We start from the raw sequence: 17757 nt of genomic DNA on the forward strand, positions 1-17757 counted from the left end.
ATTTGTCTAAAATATTTTGTGCATCTAGAAAAGTGTTTACGTTACCAATTTATATTGCCATTTCATTATGGAAGAAACAACTGGTAGCTTGTTGAGAAAATAATAAAGGTATAATAAAAAATTGTAACATACAAAACTTGTTCGCAAAAACGAAAATAATGGAAAATTTATGTTTGGAGTCACTTTGAAAAAAATATCTTATGATTTTTTTTCTCATCATTTTTTTTCGGAAAAACGGAAAATGAACTCATGAAATGACAGAATGCCTGATTTGGAGTTTGTTCAAGATCAAGAGCTTGACTTGAAACAAGAATGCAATAGCCTCTGGATCTAATAACATCTTCTCACAGTAAGTTTCGTTCAATTTGTGAAATTGTGTTGATCGTTTCATTTGAAAATAAATATTGGGCTCTCTCTATAATATCGCAAAATAAAATTAAAGGTGTGACAGTAAATGATACATACAAAAGTGTATCTAGTCCGCATGTCCGAATTTTATAAAATCTAAAGGCTTGTTTATTAAATATTTGAAGTCTGAAATTCTATTAATTTCATATTTTTAAAAAACTTTGCATTTTTGTTTCTAATTTATCTCTGATTTTCAAATATTTACATTTAAATATAATAAATAAACTTTTGTAATTTTTACCAAAATAGAGAAAAGGTCTAAATGAGAAGTAAATGTTATACATTCCAAAACTATCTCTATAAAATATACTTATTTCCTAAACTATAAAATTTATTTATTTTTATTTAAAAGGATATACATATCAAATAATCATGTTTAATATTTTTATATTTATAAAAATAAAAAGATGCCATTTATATTCAGATATTTAAAAAAATATTGCTCAAATATTTGTATTCATACTTTAGAAAAATTAAAACTCATTTATATTTCAGCTAAAAAAATTAAATATTACTTTCATTTGGACTTGGAATCAAAATTGTCAAAATTGTACAGTGATGTAATATGTAATATATAATTTTTGAGGGTCATGCTACGTCACATCATATGTTACACACAACAATGCTTGAATTGTCACGCAAAATAATAAAAATTACAATAAGTGAAACAATTGAGCTGTTATAGGTTGACTCATGAGTTTATTTAAATGTTACATTACATTTAAGTGAGTCAAGCCCTAATTTTTTTTATTCTAGTTAAAATTTGAATTTTGTAAAATTGAAACATCTGGTCCTAAGCATTATTAACTAAATAATACACACAAGTATGTAATTAATTAAAGTATAAAATACTATTAAACTACTTATAAAAGACAACTATGTTGATATACATTGCCCACCACATGTGGAATTCATGGATTTCAAATAGTCACATCTGGTCCTAAGTAACAAACCCTTGGATACAAATATGGCAATTTGTATTACTCTACTAAAGGCCTGCAATGGAATCATCTCACACAATCTTGTGACATGCAAACTCGCGAAAAAAAAAAAAAGATAGCTAACTATCATTCAAGACTAGATTTTCTTCGTAACTTAGCCAACAACTAGCTAATGTCTAAGTTTATAATGAATCCCAATAATTCAAGAAAAATATTTCTTCCATATATAATTCCTCTATTCTTGATATAAATACATGATCCATCCTGTACCCTAAGAAAATAAGTCAATAAAGCATTCAACCCTTTATAATGTTAGGAAAAGAATTCGCACAAACAACTACAAAGAAAGCGAAAGCAAACTTTTTCCCTCCTTGTGTGCTTAAAATGGAATATGCATCACAAATTAATATGCAGAAAATAAACCAATACAATCCAAAGTAATAAATCAACTAGAAGAGACACAAATTTTTACATAGAAAACCCAAATTGGAAAAAAAACTATGAGATTATAGTCCAATATAATGTTCAACTAAATAAATAATGGAATTAAAACACAAATTCTTCTTTAGATAACATTAGATATTAACAACATCAACAATCTCAACAATTTTGGCTCACAATAACACTCTAATATCTATCTCTCTAACAAATGAGTATTTTAAATAACAGCCACCGAAAGGATAAAATAAAAATCAAGACTAGTAAGAATGTAGAGGACTATGCTAAGAACTTACATTCCAAATTCATGAGAAAACAGAGTTAATTCTCCTTCTAATTGTCCAATCAATTATTGAAACCCTTACTCAAAAATTGAATAGTCAGCCATAGGCTCTCTTTTTTCTAATTGATTCTGATCTAGCTACGGGTGCAAATGTTTCATCAAAATCAATTCATTCTTCTTGGTTGTAACCTTGAGCAACTAATCTAGCTCTATTCCTTATAACCACACCGGATTCATCCATCTTATTCCTAAAAACCTATTTAGTAGCTATGATAGATTGATGTTTCGGTTTAGGAACTAATTCCCACACATTGTTTCTCTCAAATTGATTTAACTCCTCTTGCATTGTCATAATCTAAGATTCATCATTTTCTGCATCCGCAAAGGATTTGGGTTCAATTCGAGAAATAAATGCATTATGCTCACAAGCATTCCTAGGTGATGATCTAGTTGTAACACCTCGTGAGGGATCTCCTAAAATTACATCCTTAGGATGTGAAGAAATATACCTCCACTCCTTGGGGAGTGCTTGAGAAGTACCTTCATGTTGTTCCATATTTGTTTGCCCTTCTTGTCCGTTCTCTTGATTTCTTTGTGGTGCATTCTCTTGTTTATCCTTTGATGATTCTTCTTGTAACTCTCCATCTGCATCATCATAAGTAATTCCTTTCTCCGCAGAGGAGGGGTTAGACTCATCAAATGTAACATGCATAGATTCTTCTACAACTAGAGTTCTTTTGTTATAAACTCTATAAGCTTTACTTGAATTTGAATATCCAAGAAAAATACCAACATTGGATTTTGGATCAAATTTGCCAAGATTATCTTTTGTGTTCAAAATAAAACATTTCCATCCAAAAACTTTGAAATAACCAATATTGGGTTTCTATCTTTCCAAAGCTCATATGGAGTTTTATTAAGATTAGATCTAATCAACACACGATTTAAAACATAACAAGCGGTGTTGACGGCCTCGGCCCAAAAATACTTAGGCAAAGAATTTTCATTCAATATAGTCATAGCCATTTCTTGAATTGATCTATTCTTTCTCTCAACAACTCCATTTTGTTGTGGAGTTCTAGGTGATGAAAATTGTGCACAATGCCAAGATTATTGCAAAAGGTTTCAAATGCATAGTTTTCAAACTTGCCTTCACGATCACTTCTAGTGCATACAATACCATACCCTTTTTCATTTTGAATTTTCTTACAAAGTACTTTAAAAGCATCAAGAGCATCATCATTATTAGTTAAGAATAATACCCATGTGTATCTTGAAAAATCACCAACAATTGCAAAAGTGTAATATTTTCCATTCAAGCTAGCATACCTTGAAGGTCCAAACAAATATACGTGAAAAAGTTGAAGTTGTTTTTAAGTGAAAATATGATTTTTGTTTTTAAAAGATGTTTTGATTTTTTTTTCCAAATTGACAAGCTTCATAAATTCTATCCTTTTGAAAACCGATTTTTAGAAGACCTTTGACTAAATCATTTTTCAAAATTTTTGAAATCAAATCCATACTTGCATGTCCTAGTTTTCTATGTCATAACCAACTATCATCATGCAATGCCGAAAAACATTTATCAAGAGTAGATGCACATTCTATGTCAATTATATAAACATTACCACATCTATTTCCAACAAATAAGATCTTGCCATCACATGAATTCTGAATGACACAACTAAATTTATCAAAAATAATTTTATAACCTTTGTTACATAATTGACTAATACTAATCAAGTTGTGTTTTAAGTTCTAAACCAAACATACATTCTCAATTAGAGTTGATGAAACTTTACCAACATTTCCAATTCTGAGAATTTTGCCTTTTGAATTGTCTCCAAAAGATACGTCTCCACTATTTTCAATTTTGGTGAAGCTTGAGAACCATGTATAGTTTCCGATCATGTGCCTTGAACAACCATTGTCCAAGTACCATTTATTTTTCTTCTTCTTCATGCCCTATAGAGAAAATTTCAAGTTTTAGGTACTCAAAGCGTTTTGGGTCCTTGAGAGTTAGCAATGGTTCCTTTTGGAACCCAAATGCATTTCATACCATAATATGTATTTCTTTTTACTGAACACCTATTTTTCATATGACCATCTTGATTATAGAAATGACATACAACTTGATTGCTACTAGATGTACTCTTCACAAAGTAGTTCTTATAATATTTTGTTTCAAGTTTGGCTTATACCCAATACCCCCTTTGTCAAACACACATTTTTGTGAATTGAGCATGTTATCCAACATCTTTTGCCCATTTGTAAATTTTAAAACAATCTCATTTAACTCATTTCCTTTTTTCTTAAGTGTTTCATTTTCATTTTTCAAATCATCTATGTGTGATTCTAAATGCTCATGTGAGGTGCTAGCTTTCTTATTTGATAATGCAATTCTATCATGCAATGTTTTGTTCTCTACTTCTAAGCATGTAATTTTTGCGTTTAGAGATTCATTTTCATTTTTGAGCTCTACCATTTCCTTTTTAAGACATACATTCTTTTTATCAATCTTCAACAACTCATTATGCAATTCTTTAAAAGCATCACACAATTCATCATAAGTAGGATTACTTACCTCATTGAGATTATCATCATCTCCTATTGCCATGAGTGCTAGGTTTGATACTTCTTGCGACTCTTCTTCATCACTTGAATCTTCATCGCTATCATCCCAAGTTGCAACCATGGATTTCTTCTTGAGTTTGTTGATAAGTGGGCACTCTGATCTTATATGGCCGGGTTTTTTACATTCATAGCATGTGATTACCTCTTTTTTCTCCCTTTGGTTCTTGAAGTTTTTGAATTTTCTTCATTCATTGGTTTTCTTGAAAAATTTTCTGAACTTCCTTGCTAGCATGGCCAGCTCTTCATTATCCGGTTCACTCTCCCCATCACTCTCATATTTTGAGGCTTTGAGAGCAATATTTTTCTTCTTCTCCTCATGTCCTTTCTCTACTACCAAATATTCTTCATATGAAATGAGAGAACCAATTAAATCATCAAGGGGTAAAGTATTTAAATTTTTGGCCTCTTCAATAACAGTTCTTTTAGGTCTTCATTCTTTTGGAAGTGACCTAATGATTTTCTTAACTTTCTCGCTATTTAAGAAGGTATTTCCTAGAGCTTCTAGGGTGTTTACTATGTCCGTAAATTTAGTATACATAGAGTACACACTCTCAATTTGTTCCATTTGTAACAACTCATATTGTCGAGTGTACCTACTAATCTTCGACTCTTTCACTTGATTTGTACCTTCATAGACAACTTCAAGTTTGTGCCAATTTTCAATGGCACTCTCACAACTAGATACTCTATGGAATTCTTTTTTATCAAGAGCACAAAACAAGACATTAATTTCCTTGGAGTTTAAGGACATATTTCTCTTTTCTAACTCACTCTATTGACTTTATGGTTTAAGAATATCATCTCCTACTTCATTTTTAATCATAGGCATGAATGGACCATCACAAACAACTTCCCAAATTTCATAATCTAAAACTTGCAAATATATTCTCATCCTAGTTTTCCAATACGCATAGTCATTACCGTCAAAGAATGGTAGTCTAGTTGTGAATTGTCCTTCTCTAAAGATTGAGTCATTTAGGGTTGCCATGGATCTTTTACTCTAGACGATTAAGTCCTAACAAGAGAACAATACTCTGATACCAAATGAAATTCTAGTTATGCAACCCAAGAGGGGGTGAATGGGGATTCTAAAAATTATTAATTTTTAAAGCAAAGCTGAATGCAAATCTAAAACAAATTTAAAGCAATAACAAATAAATTTATTACAATATAAAAAGATAAGGGAAGAGAGATTCAAACACAAGGATTTTTATGTGGCTCGGCCAACCTCACCTACGTCCATGCCTTCAAGCTTTTCGGGCTTGAGGATTCTACTAAGCAAGCCTTCAAGGCTTCAAATGCTTACACTTGACTTCTAAGGTGTCAATAAATCTTTACAACAAGAGATTATCTCCAATCTCTTAACCCAAGTGTATCTCAACACTTACAATCACTCAATTTGATTTTAAAGAATGTTACAAAATAAATCTCTCTCACACAATGTATTTGATTACAAATGAAGATTCAAAGTATGAGTAACTGAGATGAATACAAGAATTTAAGGTTAATGAATGTTGTATTCTCAAGGTCTTGCTCAATAATAATTGTTAGAATCGTTAAAGTTTGAATTTGATTGAGTTAATTTATAGTTGGAGCTGAAAACTAGCCGTTATTGACTTTCTGCACATTGTCGGATCGCCGTTAACTAGATATCGGATCACCGTTTTGAATAGTCAATATGACCGTTGGACTAAATTTTTAAATTGTCGAATCGCCATTATCTAGATGTCGGATTACCGTTACTGTTCAAAGACTAATCTTCAATTCTGTTCGATGTCGGTGAGCCGTTATCAAGATGTGGGATCACCATTTTCTGCAGTGACTACTACAATGACTTGTTTTTGTAAAATTATAGTTTGGCCCTAAAAATTTTATAAAATTATACTATGGCCTAAAACTTTATAAAACTTGTCAAATAGGTCCATTTACAGGATTTGAAGCAATACTTGTTATTGTCAAAATTCTCAAAGCTTTTTCAATTGAAACCATTAACATGAGAATAACCAAAAATATTTTCATAGAATATAAAGTCTTTATAAAGTGAGAATGATGATTTAAAAGTATATGAAAACTATTTTGAGCTTTTAAAAGATTAATCAATCTTAATCAAGTTTATTATCATTAAAATCAATAATAATAAAATATTTATGTTAACAAAACTTCGGTAGTGGTTTTCTCACCACCGAGCCCCTTCTCTCTCATTGTTTCATTTCTCGTAACTCTATCAGGGTAGGCCTCATTATAGTAACCATATTTTCAACAGCTAAAACAAATAATTGGGAGATTCTCATACTTGACTTTCTGGACCTTACCATCCAAAAGCAATTGTAAGACCAGAGGATTTGAAAATGAGACTTCAACTGCAATTCTCACAAACTTGCCTCTTGTCGCGAACTCCGTATTATAATCTATCCGAACAACATTGCCAATTTTATGTCCAATCATCTTAAAGATGCGCTTATGATAGTAGTGAAGTGTCATCCCAAGTAACCTAATACATAATATGATAGAATCACACTTCTTCTTCAAACTATCAAACTGTGGCGACCACGGCTAGACGATTAAATAATGCCCAATTATCGTCCATGGTCCTTGTGTTAAAATAAAACCCATGTCTTCTTTGGATTTAAACCGGATTAAGAAATACTTATTTTCCAAATCAATAACGTTAAAACTTGTAGTTGAATTCTATAACGCTCCCAAACGATTACAAAGGGCCCGATAGCGAATCGATCGCCCAAGTAATTTAACCACCACCGCATACTGCAATGGCCTAACCAATTGTGCATGCATTCTCAGAGAGAAAGAAATAGATGGCATAGTCATCCCATGTTCAACCATAATCTCTCCGGGCTCAAACTCCAATACATCATCTTCTGTAATTAGATCCTCCGCAACAGTTCTTTGAGACTCCAATAGTTTGTCCCTGAAAGAGAGAGTGACCAGATTATCTCTGTCAGCTCCTAAATTGAAAAAAAACTGGCATTCTTGGTTGAACGATCATCTCTTAAGAGCGGGGGGTCGGCTTTTTTGAAATCCATCTTTCACGATCTAGATATTTTAAGGATATCTGTTGTTTTAATTTTTAATTAAATAGAAAACAAGTATTGTGTAAGCTAGCAGAGTAGAGCGGGGCAAAAATGCAACACTCCACTATATTATTTACTTTAAAATACTTAAAAATATAGTTACTTTTAATATAAATACGAATTCTAAAAGTTTACAACAAACAAACATTCTTACAAAAAGTAAGAGTCATATAGAAACTCCTTAGTATAAAAACTTTATTTTACACAAAACTAAGATGTTTATTTTTATTGAAACAAAGCTGAGCCCAGTATAAAATCCCAAGGTCTATTATGCCCATATGCACTTCGTCTTGATTAGGCCTTGACGCCAACTTGCCCTACTCATCGTTACCTACAATCTAAGGACTTAGGGAGCCAATGTCAAGTAAGATAACACTTTGATGCATGTATAAATTATTATGCATATGGATTACCATATTAAGCTCTTAAAATAAACTTAGAAAATACAAAACTACTTTATTTACACCCTAAGTATATTGCACTACAAAGTTGGCATTTTTACTCTTTAAACAATATGCCTTTGGGCCTCATTAGTTGATCTTTTGGGTGTTACATATCGCCATCCCCAAAATATTTCTTTTAACTTAGCTTTGAGGGCTTCCCCTCCTTAGAATTTTGCCACCTGGTAGTACAACTACTTATTTTTCATACATTCATTTTTTGAAACATTTTCTTTATAATGTAGTCCATGATATGCATGCATCTAATGCAACTTATAACATTTGAAATTCCTCGATGCATAACAAAATCAACACACAACACTATTTAAAAACAAGAGTCTTTAGTATAGGCGGCATACCCGACCATAGCATAATTAAGTATAAGTATCACATATTAGGCGGCAGAGCCGACCATAACATCACATATTAGGCGGCAGAGTCGACCATAACATCACATATTATGTGCCAGAGCCGACCATAGCATCATATATTAGGCGGCATGGCCGACCATATAAAGATATAACTAATCACACTATAATAGCCATCATAATATAAAGGAATTGTTAAAACTGAACTTAAGTATGAAAAGAACTTTATCCTTACATTGTAGTTGAAGTGTTACTTACCTCTTTATCTTGACTTCTCTATATCTTTCTAAATTAAGGATTCATTTACTCTTGTTATTATGACTTAGAATATAACGGAATTAAATTTTTAGGTTGCATTGAAAATGAGAAGTGGTGGGGGGTATTTATAGAATTTCTTAAAGTTAATGGATGGTTAGGATTTTGCCACCACAACTCTTGATCAATGGTTGAGATTAATCTTCATAAATAACTTACTAAATTCAATAAGTCTTAACTTTCTCTACATACTTCTTCTTACATCATCACTTATGTCATCACTTATGTCATCATTTCTTATATCATTACTTATGTCATCATTCCTTAAAATTAAATATTATAAATTTTAGGGGCTTGTTAGATTAAAATAAAATCTATTATATTTAAGGGAGAAATTTGTACCTCACAATTTCCTCCCCCTTTTTAAAAATTTCATCCTCGAAATTTACTTACTGAATAGCTTAGGATGCTTATTCTTCATCTCTTCCTCACGTTCCCATGTTGTCTCCTCTACTGAGTTATTTTACCATAGTTTTTTAACTAAAGGGATCTTCTTATTCCTTAAATCTTTTATCTTTCTATCAAGAATTTGAATTAGACGTTCTTCATAGGTTAGGTCTCCTTCTAGTTGAAAAGGTTTATAATCTAGCACATAGGGGACGTATTTCTTTAGCATGGAGACATGAAAGACATTATGCATTCTTGATAATGATGGTATGAGGGCAAGTCGATAGGAAGCATTCCCGACACGATCGAGTATTTCAAATGGCCTAATAAACCTCGAACTTAATTTTCCTTTTTTCTTAAATCTCATTGATCCTTTTATTGGGAAACCTTTAGAAATACTTTGTCACCAATATTCCAAAGGCTTTTGCCTCTTATCTGCATAACTTTTCTGTCGACTTTGAGCTGCCTGCATTCTTTGACATATTTTCTTGATCGCTTCAGATGAGGTAGTAATTAACTCAGGTCCAAGATGTCTTTACTCGCCCATCTCATCCCAATGAATAGGCGATCTACATTTTCTACCATATAGAGCTTCGTATGGTGCCATGTTAATTGTTGCTTGGTAACTATTGTTGTAAGCGAATTTAACCAATGGTAAATACTTGCTCCATGATCTTTGAAAGTCAATAACACATCCTCACAGCATATCTTCAAGCGCCTGAATCGTTCTTTCTGATTGGTCATCTGTTTGAGGGTGAAATGTTATATTGAACTTCGATCTTGTCCCCATAGCCTTATATAACGTTTCCCAGAATGTCAAAGTAAACCTTGCATCTTGATCAGAAATAATAAAAATGGGCACACCATGTAGTCTTACTATCTCTTTTACATATATTTCTGCAAGTTGGTCTATGGTGTACGTCGATCAACGATCACCCAAATGGCATCATGCATTTTGGTAGTTTTTGAAAGAATAACGACGAAGTCCATCGTGATTTCTTCTCATTTCCATTAAGGGCTTTGATTGGATTACTAAAGTCCTGCTAGTCTCTCGTGCTCCACTTTGATTTATTGACAAGTGAGACATTTTTTCACGAACTCCATTATATCTTTCTTCATTCCAGGCCACCAATAATTCTTCTTTAAGTTTTTGTACATTTTTGTTATACCAAGGTAAAGTGAACCTGGAGTTGTGTGAGCTTCAAATAGAATTTCTTTCTTTTTTATCTTTATTGTCTGGCACACATATCCTGTCCTTGCAAAAGATGATTCCCCTCTCTGACTTTTAAATGACATCTCCTTTGAGTTGGCTTCTATCTTCAACTTCTTCAAGTTGGAATCGCTTTCCTGCCCCTCTTTAATCTTTTCTAATAAAGTTGAACCAAGTGTCATGTTAGCTAATTTTCATACTACTAGCTCGATTTCTGCCTTACAATGCGCCCTCATTAAATAGTAATGCCATATTTTTAGTACTGCCAACTCTAAATCATGCGTTGGATAATTTTTCTCATATTCTTTCAATTGTCTGGAAGCATATGAAATGACTTTCCCATTTTGCATGAGGACACATCCTATGCCATTTTAGAGGCATCGCTATAGATGACAAATTCCTCAGAGCTACTAGGAACGGCTAGGATTGGAGTAGTGATTTGTCGTCTTTTTAGTTCTTTAAAACTTTTCAAGTATTCTAGAGTCCATAGAAACTTAGTATTTTTCTTTGTTAACTGGGTCAGTGGCATTGCGATCTTCGAGAAACCTTCCACAAATCTTCGGTAGTATCCAGCCAAACCCAAGAAGCTTTTGACTTTTTTGGCATTAGTCGATCTAAACAATTGGTTTACATCTTCCACCTTTAAGGGGTCTACTAAAATTCCATCCTTAGACACGATGTGTCCAAGGAAAGTTACTTTTTCAAGCTAAAACTCATATTTTTTTAGTTTTGCATAAAGTTGCTTCTCTTTCAAGGTCTGAAGAAAAATCCTTAAGTGCTTAACATGCTCTTCCTTTGATCGTGAGTAGACCAAAATATCATTAATGAATACCACTATGAATTTGTCTAGGTAGTCTTTAAATACCATGTTCATGAGGTCCATGTAGGCTGTTGGGGCATTAGTTAGACCAAATGGCATTACGACAAACTTATAGTGTCCATAAAGTTTTCTGAATACTGTTTTAAGAATATCTTCTTCCCTGATTCTCAACTGGTGATATCCTGATCATAGATTAATCTTTAAAAATACCGCTGCTCCTTGCAATTAATCAAACAAGTCATCAATGCGTGGAAGCGGGTATTTGTTCTTGATAGTCACCTTATTCAGCTCTCAGTAGTCGATGCACATTTGCATTGATCCATCCTTCTTTTTTACGAACAATACTGGTGCTTCACATTTGCATGTCTAGTAATTCTTGCAATTGACTCTTTAACTCTTTTAGTTCTGGTGGGGACATCTTATAAAGCGCCTTTGAAATTGGAGCAATTCTTGTTAGCAAATCGATTTTGAATTCAATTTCTCGATTCGGTGGCAATCTTGTGAGTTTTTCAGGAAAGACCTCATGAAATTCGTTCACCATTGAAATATCTTTCAAATTTGGTCTTTGCTCTTATGGGTGCGTTTGGGATTGAGGTGCTGTACCTTTTAAGCTACAGTTGCTGTGAAAAAAAAGCTGTAATTATGAAACAAAAGTTAATAATATATAGTAAATATAAAATTTAAATAATAATTTTGATAAAATTATTAAAGACATAATAAATTTTATATTATACAAGTGAAAAATCATAACAATATAGCTTAAAAGCTACAACAGCTAGTGTTTACCAAACACTTTAGTGCTGTAGCTTTTAAGCTACAGCTGCCCAACCTCAATCCCAAACGCACCCTATGTTTCGATGACCACACATGCCAAGTACCCGTCACATCCTCCATTTAATAGTCTAGCTTCTTTTAATGTAGAAATGATAGACATTTTGTTCTCTTTGCATTCTCCTTTAAATGTAAACGATTCCTTTTGTGATGGTCGAAAAGTTACCTTTTTTTTCTTACAATATATCTTGGCAAAGTGCTTCCATAGCCAATCCATGCCAAGAATTATGTCATAGTCATGCATCTTAATAATTATTAGGTCAACATATAGTGTATTACCACTAATACCAACCTCACATGCCTTAACTAATTGTCCTGAATTCAATATTTCACCAGATGATACCATGACACTAAAAGGCCTATTTATTATGCCAGGGACATTTTTTATTTTCTTAATGAATGCTGGTGAGGCAAATGAATGTGTAGCTCCTGAGTTTATTAGCACATATGCATGAGTTTTGGAGTTAGATAGTTCACCTGATATTACTGAGAGGTTTCCTTATGCATCCGTCTCGGTGAGTGTGAATACTCAAGCATTAGTCTTTTCTTGTTCCGTACCATTTTCCTAGCAGTCCCCAATGAAGTTTCTTCCTTTCCACATTTGAAACATGTTCTGGTATGTGCTCAACATTGTCCAAGGTGAGTTCTACCGTATTGATTGCACTTTGGTTTTTGTGGGACTTCCTTTTGATGATTCTTTGGCGTTTGCTTTTACTCTAATCTTGGACCATTGGGTTCCCTTTCTCTTATTATTATTTGAGTGTTGTTTTATAAAGTTCCCCTGGTCCATACTTCTTTTGTTTCTTCGTTTTTCTTCCTTCTTTTCTTCATCTGCTTGTTCAATTACCAAGGCTCGATCGATCAGATCGTTGAAGGAAGCATCATGAACTCTAGCTACCTTTAAGTCTTTTGTGAGATTTTTATGCAATCCTTGCATAAAGTGGTCATTTTTCAAGTCTTCCGTTGCAACCATATGTGGAGCATATCGAGAGAGCTCATCAAATTTTCGGATGTACTCTAGCACAGACATACTTCCTTATTATAAATAAACAAACTCTCTTCTTTTGGCTGAGCGAACATTCTCTGAAAAGTATTTGTTATAGAAGTGTTCTTTAAATTCCACCCATTGCATTATTGCTTCATTTTAAATTCGTTTAACTGAGTCCCACCAGTATTCTGCCGCTCCTCGTAGCATAAAGGATACACATGAGACTTTTTTTTTTTATTCTGGTACTTTGCATACTTCTATCATTCTTTCCATGGTTCGCAACCATTGGTTTGCTACGATAGGATCTATACTGCCTTCGAATGTGGGTGGATTTAATCTTCTAAATTCGCTTCCGACGTTATTCATTGCCCGACCATGTTAATCTAAGATATATTGTCAAACCTTATTTTTGTTTAAATTTTTATTTTAATATGATTAAATCAAGTTTAAAAATAAAAATGTATTAGTTATTCGGAGATTGGGGACTCCTTGGTGATCCCCGTCCCCTCCCCTCAGGAATCCCCTCTTATTATTCGGGGAGGGGACGGGGATCCCCTCAAGCAATTCTGATGGGGACGGGGATATATAAATAACATCGGGGATGGGTGCGGGGATGTCGGTCCCCTCCCCTCCCCTCCCCATTGCCATACATAGAAATTATCTATATATTCACCAAAGCTCTCTCGAAAGTCATGTTTCCTAATTTTTGACAAAACCTTAGCATCCAGATCGTATATCACTTGCCAACTTGAGGGGAAGTAATAAGCAAGCTGTAAATGGTCAACAAAAGAAAATTTGCCAACAGTTAAAACACACAACATAGCTTGCACAAGTCAAGGTTATCATTGAATTTACCTATCAAGAATTTATAATATCATGTATCTCAAAAAAGAAAGTATTTTATTACCTATTTTGTAGTTTAGGAAAGCATATTATGTACTGCAGCTGTATTTATGTAGTTATGTAATTAAATCTCTGATAGCTAGTTATTTAATTATGTACATAACTTTTGTAAATTCACACTTTGTAAACAATCAAAATCAGAATACAAGTTTTTTTTTTTTCAATAATACGAGTTGTATTATTTGTGAGTGCTAATTATCTAAACCCCTCTCTTGTGTTCCAAGCCAATTCTTGATCCACAAATGTCAATTCTAAAGTGAAGGTACTAAGTTCTTTTTCAGGACTTATTTTCACGGAAAAAAAAAACCTAAATACGTTTCCTTGGAAACATCTCTATCAGTCGAAATGAAACCTCTAATGGATTTATAATCATCAAACGATTGCTTTCAAGAATATCATAATGTTAATCTTGCTAGTAATTTATTTATCGTTGATTTAATTGGTCAATGCATCAACACCTAAGCTGAGCTGGACATTGTTTTTAAACATCAGCCATTAGAGACACTGAGACTATATGCAAATGCAGATTTTATTTATAGTTGAAACCCAGATGACTGTCTCTAAATAAAAATTTGAACGATACCTCCATTATTGTGGCAGTAATTACTTCATATGCATTTAGGAGTTGTTGTAAGTAGTTGAGTGCTTCAGTGAACATTAAAATCCTGCCTCAAATTCACCCACTTAAGGCTCATGCATCTTGATCATAATTCCAGCCACATACCCAGTAACACTCCAACTAATACCCCAAATCATACGTAACAACCTACCATCTTGCGACAATGCTCTAACTCTAGCAATATACACAGCAACACTCTGACCTATACCCATCAACCCAATCTACACCAAAATCAATCAAAATACCTAATATTATCAAATGCATATCATCTATACTACAATCCTTAACAACAACCATTACAGTTTAACACTTCAACTTTAATTTCAACAAATTGTAACAACTAATAACAAGGTGCATCTATAGTTTCATACTTATACTAACCAATTTGCAAATGCGACAAGGATGTGGAAAAAAATGGTTAGCCCACTCCAAAAGAACCTCATTAAGTTCATCCTGAGTGTATTCCTTCTTTGCATTAAAGTATTAATTGCAAGATTAATATTGTCAAACTTCAAAAATAATGCCACAGATATAGTATAAAAGCAAGTAGAGATATATACTATTCAAGAATTTTCAAAATCATCCCGCTTTCATGCTTTTGTTCTTCAGGCTTGTTGTACAGAATCCTGCATAACTCCTTCCAATTTCTTAGTTTTTATCCCGAGAGGGACCAAAATGTGCATTTACTCACCTAAACTTTTAGCCTCAACATAAACTTTTTAACTTTAGTCTGGTAACACTTGCAAAATTTATCAAACTCATCATCAAGCCTCCTAAAAAAATAATGCTGTTATTTCCCTTTTTCCTCAACAATCTTCAAAATGTTTTCAAAACAAAATAGTCCAAAGAATTGCTAAGAGCTGTTTTGATTTTAGAACACAGCAAAAAGCCCCTAAAAACTCTACAAAGGCTGTCTTATTGTCGTTCTATAGTGAAAACAACCCTTGCAATTTACCAAGGGGTGTTTTACTGTAGAAAAAAAAAAAGCTCCTGTAAACTTTCAGCAGCTATTTTGACAACAAATCTATTGCAAAATAGCTAAAGTTTGTACTAAATTCTCAATTGATACCTTTAGAAGAATTATAAAAGAAAGTAATGTTATTTATGATAGACACCATTGTCGAAGTCATAGCAAATAGCCTGCAAATTAGTAATAATAATAGCATTTACATCAGTTTATTAAATTGTTTTTATTTTTTTTAGCAAAGAAATGTAAATGGAATAAATAATTCATTTGCATATATGTGAATTATCTAACTAACAAAGAAATGTAGGCTAAAATAACTATATGCATTAAAGAAAAAAGAAATTATCCAGAACTAGAAACATCACCTTTCCCATAATAATTAGTTCCATTAGAGTGAATACATTTTTTTTGCAAGAGATAACTTAATACTTCACAAGTCCATGGAAGCCTAGAATCTATAAATGAAATTACAACTTCTAACAAGAGAGTTGGTAGCATGTTCGATTCTTTTAAAATGACTAAAGTTTTATTTTTAAATTCCTTTTTGTCCAATAAATAATTGGATAAGCAAACATTGAATTGCAATTCAACTTTCAGAAAAATCTACATCATAAAAGGTTGGAAAAGTTATTAGATGCAAAGTTTCTTATATTATGGCAATGAATCAAAACAACAACATAAATAAAAAAGAAAAATAAATTAAATTTACCTCAGCCCATGGATCATGTTGAGATTTTACCTTTAACCCAAGTTTGAAACAAAATTAGCCACTTATTATTGAATAAGGGGTAAACTGATAATTTTATTAAAATATGTAGAAAATACAAGATGGTGAGAGAATTATAGAAAATGGAGCTCGAAAATGAATTCAAGGGTGTTAAATTAGGCTGAGGAGCCCTCTATTACATATACAATGGGTAAATCGTGGCCATCAGATGAAAACAATTCGGACGCTCACGATTGCGCCACATGGCAAGCTTTGATTAGTTGGTACACATCATTAGTCAACACCACATCAGCATTTCGGTCCCATAAGATGCTGCCACATCATCAGTCAATGCTACATCAGTATTTTGGTCCAGTAGCATCCTGCTACATCATTGCAATGCCACATTATCATATCGTATATGTGAAACAATGCTGTACTTGTGAATATTACCTTATATTTGAACGGTACCATATATATGTCGAATACTCATTTATACTCCTCCTAAAATTTTCAACCATTCTGAGTTCAAAAATGCCATCTGTTTTGCTGTCTGACTTCTCGTTAGTTATGAAATGATTAAAATATCCCTGAAATACATAAAATACTTAAATTATAATAAAACACAGATTATAAAAGCTTAGAAAATTTAAACACGTAAAAGTGAAAATGTTAGTGAGACTTCGAGCATAAAATGACAATTTTACCCTCTATAAATATGCATTCTCTAGTACTCAACAATAGATTTAGAATAACAAAGTTGATTTTATGCTTTTTTTTTAACTTATATATAGAAAACAAGCACAACAAGCAAGAGGAATTGAACCAAGTCCAAACTTATTCATACTACAAGTTCGTCCCAATGGCTAAGCATAGAAAAGAAAATGGGAAGATAAATATTTGACTTTGCTCATAAAAGAAGTGCGTTTATTTATTATGATCATATTCAATTTCAATTCTTTATTGCAGTAACAAATAGGTACTGAACTTAAGCCACTTAATTTATTCAAGATGTTTCATGTAAGGGGACATTGGCAAGTAACAAGGCAAAGGAAATGCATATGTGTATTTGATATTAAATTTTCATAATATTCCTGATTTATTTGCATGATTTCATTACTATATGCACTCACACAAATGTATTTATTTATTATAGGAAACAATGGAATCAATGAGATCCACTGTTGTAGATCAAGGCTTGCCAGTGGATGAATGGAAAATATATCGAGAAGTGACAAGAGAAGCAGCACATGGTCGTGTCACTACTACAAAAATGAGTTTTACTGACACCAACTTAGTGTCAGTAATCACTTTTACTGACACTTGTTAATTGTGTCAATAATGCTCAAACCAGAACGCACTGACACTAATTTTTAGTGTCAGTGATTTTGGTGTCAGTAATTCGTGTCA

General features: G+C 32.7%; 1 protein-coding gene across 2 annotated transcripts in view; it reads right to left on the reverse strand.

The window, feature by feature from the left end:
• The window catches only part of LOC102613513 (trans-resveratrol di-O-methyltransferase-like), a 35829-nt gene that overhangs the window by 8574 nt on the left and 9498 nt on the right, over positions 1-17757 (reverse strand). The window lies entirely within an intron of this gene.

The sequence above is a fragment of the Citrus sinensis genome, chromosome 9 (assembly GCF_022201045.2).
Source record: "Citrus sinensis cultivar Valencia sweet orange chromosome 9, DVS_A1.0, whole genome shotgun sequence".
Classification (NCBI taxonomy): Eukaryota; Viridiplantae; Streptophyta; class Magnoliopsida; order Sapindales; family Rutaceae; genus Citrus; species Citrus sinensis.